The sequence below is a fragment of the Macaca nemestrina genome, chromosome 5, assembly GCF_043159975.1.
Source record: "Macaca nemestrina isolate mMacNem1 chromosome 5, mMacNem.hap1, whole genome shotgun sequence".
In the NCBI taxonomy this organism is placed as follows: domain Eukaryota; kingdom Metazoa; phylum Chordata; class Mammalia; order Primates; family Cercopithecidae; genus Macaca; species Macaca nemestrina.
The window spans coordinates 13,491,236-13,503,921 of record NC_092129.1 but is presented as its reverse complement, the minus strand read 5'-3'; the positions used below and the strand labels follow the sequence as shown (position 1 = coordinate 13,503,921).

The window sequence follows — 12,686 nt, the reverse complement described above, 5'->3', positions numbered from 1 at the left end:
TTCAAAAGAAGAACCATGTTGGAGGATTCACATGTCCTGCTCATTTCAAAACTTACTACAAAGTTACAGTAGTGAAGACACTGTGGTACTTGCTTAAGAATAGACATAGATTAATAAAATAGACCTAGTCCAAAATATTTTATTTTGAAATAATATTTTTATTTAAGAAATATAAAAATAACAGGCTGGGTGTGGTGACTCATTCATTCAATCCCAGAACTTTAGGAGGCTGAGATACAAGGATCATTTGAAGCCAGGAGTTCCAAACCAGCCTGGGCAATGTAGGGAGACCCTGTCTCTAAAAAATTTTTTTTAAATTAGCTGGGTGTGGTGGTGCATTTCTGTGGTCCTAGCTACTTGAGAGGCTGAGATAGGAGGATTGCTTGGGCCCGGGAGGTTGAGGCTGCAATGAGCTATGATTGAACCACTGCACTTCAGCCTTCAGCCTGAGTGACAGAGGGAGACCTTATCTCAAAAGGAAAAAAATATATATATGTAAATGTGTATATATATGTGTGTATATATGTATATACAAAAAATTTAAATAAAATTTAATTTTAATTTTATTATTTTAATAAAATAATAAGTTCATTTTTGTTAAATATATTTTATTTGCCCCACATTTACTCTCAATATAACAAGGGTACAAGACATTAAATGAGGAAACATGACTCTTTTTCAACAAATGATATTGAGATAACTGGATAGGTATATGCAGAAGAATGAATTTGCACCCCCTTGTCACTTCATTTATAAAATTAACTAAAAATGGGCCGGGCACGGTGGCTTACACCTGTAATCCCTGCACTTTGGGAGGCCGAGGCGGGTGGATCATGAGGTCAGGAGATGGAGACCATCCTGGCTAGCATGGTGAAACCCCGTCTCTACTAAAAAATACAAAAAAAATTAGCCAGGCATGGTGGCGGGCACCTGTAGTCCCAGCTACTTGGGGGGCTGAGGCAGGAGAATGGAGTGAACCCGGGAGGCAGAGCTTGCAGTGAGCTGAGATGGTGCCACTGCACTCCAGCCTGGGCTGCAGAGTGAGACTCCTTCTCAAAAAAAAAAAAAAAAAAATTAACTAAAAATGGATCACAGACCTAAATGTAAGACCTACAACTATATCCTGGGTTTTTTTTTTTTTGTTTTTTGTTTTTTGTTTTGACATGGAGTCTTGCTCTGTTGCCCAGGTTGGAGTGCAGTGGTGTGATCTTGGCTCACTGCAACCTCTGCCTCCCAAGTTCAAGTGATTTTCCTGCCTCAGCCTCCAGAGTAGCTAGGACTACAGGTGTGCGCCACCACGCCTGGCTAAGTTTTGTATTTTAGTGGAGATGGGGTTTCACCATATTGGCCAGGCTGGTCTCGAACTCCTGACCTCAGGAGTTGTAAAAATTACAACTCAATAATAGTAAGTAAATACAAGTATTTTATCTAATATATGATTGCAAATATCTTTTTCCCATTCTGTGAGTTGTCTTTTCATTTTCTTCATGATGTTCTTTGAACCACAAAATTTTTCAATTTTGATGAGGTTCAATTTACATATATTTTTCTTTTGTTGCTTATGCTTTTGGTGGCATATCTAAGAAGGCTTTACCTAACCAAGGCCATGAAGATTTAAGCCCATGTTTCTTCTAAGAAGTATATAGTTGTCGGAACCAGGTGCAGTGGCTTACACCTATAATCACCTATGTAATTCTTACAACTCAATAAAAACGTAACTCTTACAACTCAATAATAAATAGGCAAATAACACAGTTTAAAAATGGACAAAGGTGGGCATGGTGGCACATGCCTGTAGTTCCAGCTATTTGTTGGGCTGAGGCAGGAGGATCGTTTGAGCACAGGAGTTTGAGGCTGCAGTAAGCCATGATTGTGCCACTGCACTCCAGCCTGGGTGACAAAGTGAGACCCTGTCTCAAAAAACAGCAGGGGAGGAAAAGGATATGAATCTCCAAAGAAAATATGCAAATGGACAATAAATACATGAAAAGATGCTAAACATCATTAGTCATTAGAGAAATGGAAACCAAAACCTCAATGAAATACCACTTACACACAGGTGAAAGGCTATAACGAAAAAGGCAGGTGTGTTTTGGCAAGGATATAGAGAAAGTGGAACCCTCATACATTGCTGGTGGGAATATAAAATGTCACAGCCCCTTTGGAAAACAGTTTGGCAGTTTTTCAAAAAGCTAAATTGAAAGTTACCCTTTGACCCTCTAATTCCACTCCTAGATATATCCAAGAGAAATGAAATGTATATGTTCACACAAAAACTTACAAATGAATGTTCATAGCAGCATTATTCATAGTAGCCCAAAAGTAGAAACAATACAAATGTCCATTAATTGATGAATAGATAAATAAAATGTGGTATATCCATACAGTGGAATATCATTTAGCCATAAAAATAATGAAGTACTGACACACACTACAACATGGATGAACTTTGAAAATATGCTGTGTGATGTTCTCACTCATAGGTGGGAATTGAACAATGAGAACACAAGGACACAGGGAGGAGAATATCACACACTGGGGCCTGTCGTGGGTGGGGGACTGGGGGAGGGATAGCTTTAGGAGAAATACCTAATGTAAATGACAAGTTAATGGGTGCAGCACACCAACGTGGCACATGTATACATATGCAACAAACCTGCACGTTGTGCACATGTACCCTAGAACTTAAAGTATAATAAAAAAATAGAAAATATGCTGTGTGAAAAATCCAGTCACAAAAGACCATATAGCGTATGATTCCATTGCTCCAAAATATCTAGAACAGGCAAATCTATAGAGACAGAAAGCAGATTAGTGGTTGCCTAGGGCTGGTTGGGTTGGGGGGAAAATGGAGAGTGACTGCTAATGGTTATGAGGTTTCTTTTGAGGTTCATAAAAATGTACTAAGGTTGACTGTGCTGATAGTTGTACAACTGTCAATACACTAAAAACCATTGAATTGTATACTTTAAATGGAGGAATTATATATAAATTACACCTCAAAAGTTTTTAGAAAAGCAGTGGAGAATTAAAAAGTTGAAAAATATATAGTCAAATCTAAACAAGCATTGACTATATGAAACAATAGTAACAAAAGTACTAATGGAGGTTCCATAAAAACATGGAATTAAATTACTAGAAACAATAATGTGCGAGAAGAAAAGAAGAAGAGAGGAAACAACCTAAGGTCCTTATTTTGCTTGAAAGGAAACCAAGGGATATTGATTAGCCTAGAAAATTGTTGAACAGTATGTTCAATTTTAAAGTAAATATGAAAAAACAGAAATATAATCATTTGAAAGATAATATTGATCACTTCTATAAACGGCAAAAAAAAAAGGAGAAAAAATGAACAGAATCACAAAGCAAGATTAAAGAATAAATCCACCACAGTATAGAATCACAATAATGTAAATGGACTAACTTCATAGGTAAAGGACTTAGTTAATTTAAATAAATCCAGCTATATGTCATGTTTTTAAAAAACTGTGTCTTGTTTGTTCCTGATAATTAGAATGATGTTGCATGCCAGTATTTTCCGTGTCTTGTTCCTGACTTTAAATGGGATGTTTTTAGGATTTCACCACTGAGAATAATATTTGCTTTAGGGTTTGGTAGATGCCATTTTTCAGGTTAAAGAACGTTCCTTTTTTGTTGTTGTTTTTTGAGACTGGATCTTGCTCTGTCACCCAGGTTGGAGGGCAGTGGTGTGACCATGGCTCACGGCAGTCTCAACCTCCAGGGCTCAAGCAATCCTCCCATCTCAGTCTCCCGAGTAGCTAGGGCTACAGGCATACATCACTATGCCCAGCTAAGCTTTAAAAGTTTTTTTAGAAATGGGATCTCATCATGTTGCCCAGGCTGTCCTCAAACTCCTGGGCTCAAGCAATCTTTCAGCCTTGGCCTCCCAAAGTGCTGGAATTACAGACGTGAGCTGCTGTGCTCAGCAAGGAATGTTCCTAGTTATCTGAGAGAAGTTCTATTTAGAGTGTTGAGGGAAAATAGCTAACTTAGAATTCTATATAGAGCTAAGCTATCATTCAAGAATGAGGATGAAATAAAAAGACATGCCATTTACATTTATAGTTTTTTAAAAACTATAAGTTACCTAGAAATAAATCTAACAAATGACATGAAACTTTTACAAAGAACGCTCTAAAACCTCGTTGAAAGATAGAAAACCTGAAAAAATGATGAGATATACCCTGTTTATGTATGGAAAGACAACAGCTTAATAGTAGCAGCTTTCCTAAATTTATACTACTAATTTAATAACTTCTGTTCAAAATCCCTGGAGAATTGTTTTCACTGACCTTGATAAGCAAATCAGAATATCCATCCAGAAAAATACAGGGGTTAAGAACAGCCAAAACAATTTTTTTTTTTAAGTGACAGGATCTTGCTCTGTCGCCCAGGCTGGAGTGCGGTAGTATGATCATAGCTCACTGCAGTCTCAAACTCCTAGGCCCAAGTGATCCTCCTGCCTTAGTCTCCCAAAGTGTTGGGATTCCAGGTATGAGCCACGGTGCCAGGCCACAATTTTGAGACAGTATAAAGAGAAAGGATTCACCCCAACAGATAGCAAAACTTATGACAAGCTTACAGTAATTAAAATATTCTGGGCACGGGGTGGTGACGGCGACCACTGGGGCTGTGGAAGTGGGGTCCCGGGGTCGGCCGTCGCCCCCTTGCCCACCCCAACCTCACCGCCTGTCCTGGGTCATCTGTTCTGGCCCATCAGCGCCAAGGATGAGGAGCAGCATCCCACCCAGATCGAGTCACTGTGCATCAACTGTTACCGCAATGGCATGATGCACCTCCTGCTCACCAAGATTCCCTTCTTTTGAGAAATAATCGTGAGCTCCTTTTCCTGCCACCACTGTGGCTGGAACAACACAGAGATCCGGTCGGCAGGCAGGAGCCAGGACCAGGGAGTGCGCTACACTTGGACCTTCAGGGCTCTGTAGGACATGACAGAGAAACGGTGAAGACTGACTCTGCTACCACAAGGATTCCTGAGCTAGATTTTCAAATTCCTGCCCTTAGCCAGAAAGGAGCTCTGTCCACTGTTGAAGGATTGATCACCCATTGCTATCTCTGGCCTGGAGCAGGACCAGCCTGCACGAAGGGCAAACAAAGATGCCACAGCTGAAAGAATTGATGAGTTCGTTGTCAAACTGGAGGATCTGAAGCAAGCAGTCTCCCCTTTCACTCTGATCATTGATGATCCCTCAGGGAACAGCTCCGTGGAAAACCCATGTGCTGCTCAGAAAGATGATGCCCTGGTGATCACACACTACAACTGGACCCGACAGCAGGAAGAGATGCTGGGGCTCCAGGCAGAGCACCCACAGAGAAGCCAGAGGAGGAAGATGTCAGAAATGAAGTGCTCCAGTTTAACGCAAACGGCCCAGAATGAAATGCCCCCACTCAGACCAACATGAAGCTAGTACAAATCCCTCCCTTTAAGGAGGTTATCATCATGGCTACTAACTGCAAGAACTGTAGGCATCAGACCAGTGAGGTGAAATCTGGAGAAGCAGTAGAATCCTTGGGCACCAGGATCACCCTCCACATCACAGTTCCCTCAGATATGATCAGAGACCTCCTCAAGTATGAGGTTTGTAGTGTGGAAATCCCAGAGCTAGAATTTGACTGGGAATGGCCATCCTCGGGGGCAAGTTCATCACATTGGAAGGGCCACTGAAAGATATGTGGGAACTGGTGACCAAAAGCCCTTTCACACTGGGCGACAGTTCCAATCCTGGCCAGACGGAGAGACTGCAGGAGTTTAGCCAGAAGATGGACCAGATCATTGAAGGTAACACGAAGACCCACTTTATTATGGATGATCCAGCAGGAAACAGTTACTTGTAAAACGTGTATGCACCTGAAGATGATCCTGAGATGAAGGTGGAGCATTACAAGCGCACCTCTGACCAAAATGAGGAGCTAGAGCTCAGTGACATAAAGACAGAGGGCTATAAGGCAGGCCTGGCTCCACAACAGTAGCATGGGTGGGCCAAGGGCCAGCTCTCCAGCACTGCTCATTCTGCAGGTTATTTATTAGCATTGGAAGGAGGCTGGGAGTGTCTTCCCCACCAGCCCTTGCCCATGGTGGGGAGGACATCTGGTCTGAGTCAGAGATCTAGGCACATTTTCTAAACAGCTTGTGATGCAAGTGTGAGCCTATTGTGTTACTTGACGTTATTCTGGAGGTTTTGAATTGGCCTAGGAAGAAATCCAGAAATGAACCAGGGGTATGTCATTATCACTTTTTTCATATCAAGTCCTTACCCTCCTTCCACATAATGCTCTGCCTCTAAGGTTGGAGCTCTGAAGTTGGAGAAGGTGGAATAAAATTACACCTGGAAAATAAAATAAAATAAAATATTCTGGTATCAGCATTTGGCTAAATAGATCAATGGGGCAAATTTTCTGAAAAAGTTGGAAACACACATAAGTGGGAACTTAAGATATAAGAGGTGACACTGCAAATTAGCAGGGAAAGGATGACTATTCAATAAATGGCACTAGGACTATTGGCTAATAGTATTTTCTAAGGGAAAAATTAGATTCATACCTCACTGCGTGAACAACAATAAATTTCAGATGTGTTAAGGAAAAGAAGTAAACATTTAGACAGAACTATAGGAAAATATTTCTATGATATCCAAGGAGGACAGGGTTTCTTAAACAATACAAAGCAAAAAATTATCATGGAGAAGTGAGAAGTTGAAGTATATAATTGTTTTAAAACTTCTTAACAACAAATGGCACTAATAGCAAAGCAAGAAGACAAACACAGACTTGGAGAAAATAGTTACATCCCACATTTCCAACCAAGGATTACTATCCAAAATATATAGCTAGTTCCTACAAATAAGCAAGAAAAAGAGAAGCAACCGAACATCAAAAAAGCTTAAGGATGTCAATAAGCAACTGGCAAAAGAGGCCATTTCATGGTCTATAGATGCATGAAAATGTGCTCGCCTTTATTAGTAGTCAAGGAGATGCAAATTAAAACAAATAGATACTATTTCATGCCTATTAGACTGGGAATTTCTTGAAAAATCTCTGACAATACAAAGAGTTGATGAGAATGGAGAAATGGATACTTACATTCACTGCTTGTGGGTGTGTAAAATGACAGACCCAGTGTAGAGAGTGATTTGGCAACACCCAGTAAAGTTAATGCATAACCTATGACCAAAAATTCTGCCACTATATGTCTAGAAGTTCCCAAGAGACACATGGGTCCAAGGAGATATGAACAAAAGCACATTCTTTCAGCACTCTGGGTAATAGCTTAAAAGTGGAAACAAGCTACCTGACCTTCAGGAGCAAAATGGGCAAATCAAATGTGGATTATTCATGCAATGCAATGCTGCACAGCCATTAAAATGAGTGAACTAGATCCTTATCACCTACGTGGATACATCTAAAACGTGTAATGATAAACTAGAAAGATGCAACATAAATATTTATACAATATAATTTACATAAAATGTAAAGTGTATGAAATGATAGTATATATAATTTACTAATATGTTAAAGATACCCACATCTTCCTGGTTATCGCTCAGATCTATGAAGAGGGGAGAGAGAGGCCTCCTAAGCCAGGTGTCTGAATGTTACAACATCTAGAAAGACCCTTGAACTTACACTTCACAAAAGAGAAAAAGAGTGTTTTTTAAAAGAGCAACTGAGCTACTAACGAGAATTTGGCACTATTTATGTTTTTATGTACAAAGAACCCTAAAGGTTATTTGATGGGTTCTGGTATCAGTTCTTCTTCACTTAGGAACTGATGCTACTAACCCTCAGTCAGTGGGGCTAAGAGAACAGTTCTGGCCTAGCTCCTGTCTCCTACAGGTCCTTCAGGAGCAAAATGGGCAAATAAAATGTGGATTATTCGCACAATACAACACTGGGTTATTCTTCCTCACCCAGCCTACAAGTTTGCCCAGAAAATCCCCATCCTGCTTCTGTTGGATTCTTTCCTGTGTTTCCTTTGCCAGTTGCTGAAAGTACAGTACTGTTCTAGCATCCCAAATTTTACCTGCTGATTTCTGTTGAAGACTCTACAGCCCAACTCTACCTTTCTGATGGGTCTGGACCTGTGCCTATTCAGTACATGTGCCTGTTCAGGGGAGCTGCCTCCCTGGACAGGGTTAGCTTTTCTCTAGGTGCTACAATGCTGGGCAAAGGGTCTTTAAATCCCCTTTGGTTTGGAGTGACAGAACCATAATCCTTCCTGAGCTCCGTGTTTAAACACACATATACACACACATGCTTTCATATACATGCACATGTACAAACACACATATGCACAAACTCAGACAAAAAAATGCACACACAAATACCTACACCACTCCCTTCTCTGCAATAGGAGTCGGGACTGCTTGGTTACTCTAAATCCAGTATTGTATAGGTATTCTGTGGCAGATATGATTTTATAATGAAAGACAATGGGAATAATAGGATATGCTATTCATGAACACATAGATCTCAAATATCAAAAGACAACTGTATGATACCATTGGAACCATTATAACACAATAGCCGTCTCCCACTCGCCAAGCTCAGAGCATATGACTTTTCTTTTTCACGTTGGGAGCACAGCTGATTGAATTATACTCTTCAGTTCCTATCCCATTACCATGACTGCGTGTGAGGTCCCTCTCTAGTTTTACAACTGTGCTTCCTTTTATATTCCCTTTTGTGCCTGATTCCACTTTCATTTCCCGTGGTCCCACTCACAGGCATCTGCTGGAATGGGTTTGATAGTTGCCTAATTGTTATTTATCCTGTTGCTTTTCTACTGGGACGGCATGGCATGAGGATGTTTGTTTCTGATTCATTATGCTGGTTCTTTTTATTAAGCAGCCATACAACTTCAGGTGTAGTGCCGGAGTGGATCCCACTGTGGAACCTAGCAGCCAAACAATGTGAACTGAACATCTGTTTATTTTTGATGGTGGGTCCTGGGGCGTCAGTTCCATTATTTTGTTTGCATTATAGAATTTGGCTAACAAGGTCACACTCCTGTTTTAAAAAAAAAAAAAAAAAGTGTGCCCTTTAAATTGGGAAAATGCTCATCTCATCTGTCCTGAATGAGTTAAGAGTGCTTCTGCCTGCAAGCAGAGTGTGCGATGACTCACCGTCCCACGAAGACGCCTTCCCTTCTACCTTAAGACTGCGTCTGTCCCACAGAACCCCACGTGCGGGCGTCCCTGGAACCTGGCCCATAGGTGGCAGTCTCCCTTCATCGTTCCCGGACTACGAACCTCGGAAGGGCAGCCTGAGACAGCAGTTGCTTTTGCTTTTTCTTCGGGTTTCCTAATATTTAATGTTCCCTCCACTGAAGTTCCCCCTCCGTCCCACAGAGAGTGTAGAGACTGCATCCCTGGAGGCGAGCAAACGACAAAAGAAACTTCGCTTGGAACCAAAGTCGGGAGACCTGGGTTGTGCCGACTCTCAATGCGATTGTTTTGGAATTTTGCTGAAGCTCTCTTGCAGAATTGCGCTGTAAATGGCAAGAAGAAATGCCTTTCGCTATAAACAGAAAATAAAGCTTTCACAAGTTGTCATATTTTTTAAAAGCAATCATGCTGATGCAAGTTTTTATCCCCTCTGTTTAGTCTTGCCTCCCCTCCCTGCCAACACACCCCCACAGAATTTGGGATGAATCTTTGCGAGTGAAGTAAAAGTAGGCATTCTCTCCAACATGTGCCCTTCCTCCAGCCCCTCACAGAGCCTATTCAACAAGATATCAAACGGCCATAGGCAGAGACGAGTGTGCATGCGTGTATGAGTGTGCGCGTGTGTGTGCGAGTGTGTGTGTATGCAGACAATACTAGATGGAGAGTCAAGGGGAAATCAAGAGATCCAGAAAAGGGGCACCACCTTCTCACCTTCCTTCCACCCCACTCCTCCTCACCCAAGGAGGGAAGGCAGGTGGAGCGCTAATCCAGTCCCAGGCCCTTTTGGGCGAGCCTGCCCAATGGGTTTCTAATCAGTCAACACTTTGGGCCGGCCCCCACTGTTTATGGCACCAAACGGACTTTAAATCACTAGCAGGTGTCAAAATGCTGGAGGAATGTGCTTGCCTAGGAAGCCACAAGGAGTGATTCATCAGCATTTGTAAAAACCGCCTTGGCAAAAAGAGGTTGAACCCAGCACTGGGGGCAGATTTTGTGGATTTCAGTTGAATTAGCAAACAGAATACTTTTTAAATCTTAGCAGCACCTGGTTCTGAAAAGGACACCCCCCTAAAGAAAGGGCTGCCTTGTCTGTGCTGGAAGGAGGCTTTCCCTGCCTCAAGGTGCTTCTCCTCCCCAGATCAGAGACCTCATTCGATGCTTGGTCCCTCTTCCTTCCTAAGATTGGCGGAGGGCTTGGAGATTTTCACCTGGGCTTTGGGACAAAGCCAACACAGGATGTCCTGAGTTACAGCAAGCATTTCTGAATGGAGGTAGCCATTGGTCAGCCTGCTCTAAAGAAGGCCAAGTTGATGTTCCCCCCAGGGTAGGTGGGGATTTAGGCTGAGGTGGGTAAGTCACTTGAGGTCAGGAGTTCGAGACCAGCCTGGCCAACATGGTAAAACCCTGTCTCTACTAAAAAATGCAAAATTAGCTTCAGCCTCCCAAGTTGCTGGGATTAGAGGTGTGCACCACCAAGCCCAGCTAATTTTGCATTTTTAGTAGAGACAGGGTTTTACCATGTTGGTCAGGCTGGTCTCGAACTCCTGACCTCAAGTGACCTACCCACCTCAGCCTCCCAAAGTGCTGGGATTAGAGGCATGAGCACTACGCCTGCCAGGTTCTCAAAATCTATAAAATAAAGCCTCAGGGGGGTGTTTAAACTCTGCTGGAACAGGGGCCCAGCAAAACTTCCTGCTTTGTCTCCCACACCTGCTGTTAGACACTCACTGTTCCAGCCCAGCCCTCAGCTCCGCTCACCCCACCCTGCTCTTGGAGATCTTCTCCCCCAGGTCTGTTTCAAATCTCACTGCTTCCACGAACCTGATCCCTCCAGAGTCGACTACCCAGCCCCACTCTTGCTCTCGTGGGCACCCAGATGTCCCATGGCATCCGAGTGTGCACAGCCTCATGGTTCGGCTGCTGTGCCCAACCTGCCGTCTTCCTCCAGGACTCATATGTTTCCTGTGAGCACCCTCCAGCTTTCAGTGCATTTCCCCTAATACTCAGCACTGCGTCTTCCAGTCGGCAAAGCCAAACCTTTGTTGGTGAGATTTGAAATCAAACCATGTTAGCATATGAAAATAAACACAAGTATCAGGCCTCATCTGACTCCATTCAATGTAAGAGGCACCATTCATTCGCTTCTAAGAGAAGAAAATTAGTAACGTAAAACTAGAAATGAATTAGCTAATGAGCAGAGGGACAAAGAATGTTCAGCCTCTCTAGAATGCAAAGACTTCAGAATTGTTTGTGAAAATAAGGAAATGCCAAATTTGACAAATCAAATTAACAAATTTAGAGGAAATTACATTGGTCACCACTGCCAGAGTCACAGTGAGACATGAACTCTGAGGACTGCCAGCAATGCAAATGAGAACAGTATTTCTCCAAAAGTTTTATAAAATGTCTCAAGAGTCTTAAAAATTTTTAATTACATATGTGGCTCACATTCTGTTCTATTGAACAGTACTGTATTAGACAACTGCATTTTTTTGTAAAAGACAAAGAAAGCTGCTAGGTGAGGTTATTTCTGGTTCTAGAATTATGAGTGATTTTAGTTTTGTTCTTTTTTTAAATTTTTTTGATACATGGTCTTGCTCTGTCCCCCTGGCTGGAGTGCTGTGGTGCAATCTCAGCTCACTGCACCCTTGACCTTCTGGCTCAAATCTCAGCTCACTGCACCCTTGACCTTCTGGCTCAAGAGATCCTCCCACCAAAGCCTCCTGAGAAGCTGGGACTATGGGAGGCACGTGCCACCACACCTGGCTCATTTTTTTAAATTTTTTTGTGGAAACAGGATGTTGTTATGTTGTCCAGGCTGGTCTTGAACTCCTGAGCTCAAGCAATCCTCCTGCCTCAGCTGCCCAAAGTGCTGGGATTACAGGCATGAGCCACCACCTAGCCTAGTTTTGTACTTTACACTCTTCTGTACACTGTTTTCTCAATGAGCATTTATTTCTAATATTTCATGTCTTTTGTGGAGCCTTCCCCAAACTCCCAGACTGGTGTCAGATGCATCATGACTTTCTACACTTTTTCTCTGCCGTATTCATTAGAGTGGGAAGTTATATGGCTGGTTGTTTGATTCATTTCTGCCTGCTCAGCAGATCCTCAAGTCCATGAATATGGGACCCAGGTCTGTTTTGCTCACTTTTGTGTCCCCAGCACTTAGCTCAGTACATAGTGTGTGGTAAGTATTTAATAAAGACTGGTTAAATGAATGGATGAATACATGATTAAAGAAAAAAGTTACTTCCTAGAATCAGAAGAATCCAAGTCACTGTAACTATAAAATCAAGGAAGTCATAAGAGCAATATTTGCAAACTTCAGTAAAGAGGTGATCAGCACAGATTTTGGAGGGGCTACAGCCATGAGATCTGCGGCAGGGAGTGCCGCTGATCAAGGGCCCCAGCTGCTGTGCTCTGAATCTATCAACACATCTGAGGCTGAGCTTCCCAGGGGCTGCCCCCAGTCCACCT

General features: G+C 42.3%; 1 pseudogene; it reads left to right on the top strand.

Moving 5' to 3' along the window:
- Positions 1 to 4,629: 4,629 nt before the first annotated feature.
- Positions 4,630 to 6,012, top strand: LOC105492042 (zinc finger protein ZPR1 pseudogene; annotated as a pseudogene).
- Positions 6,013 to 12,686: the final 6,674 nt, after the last annotated feature.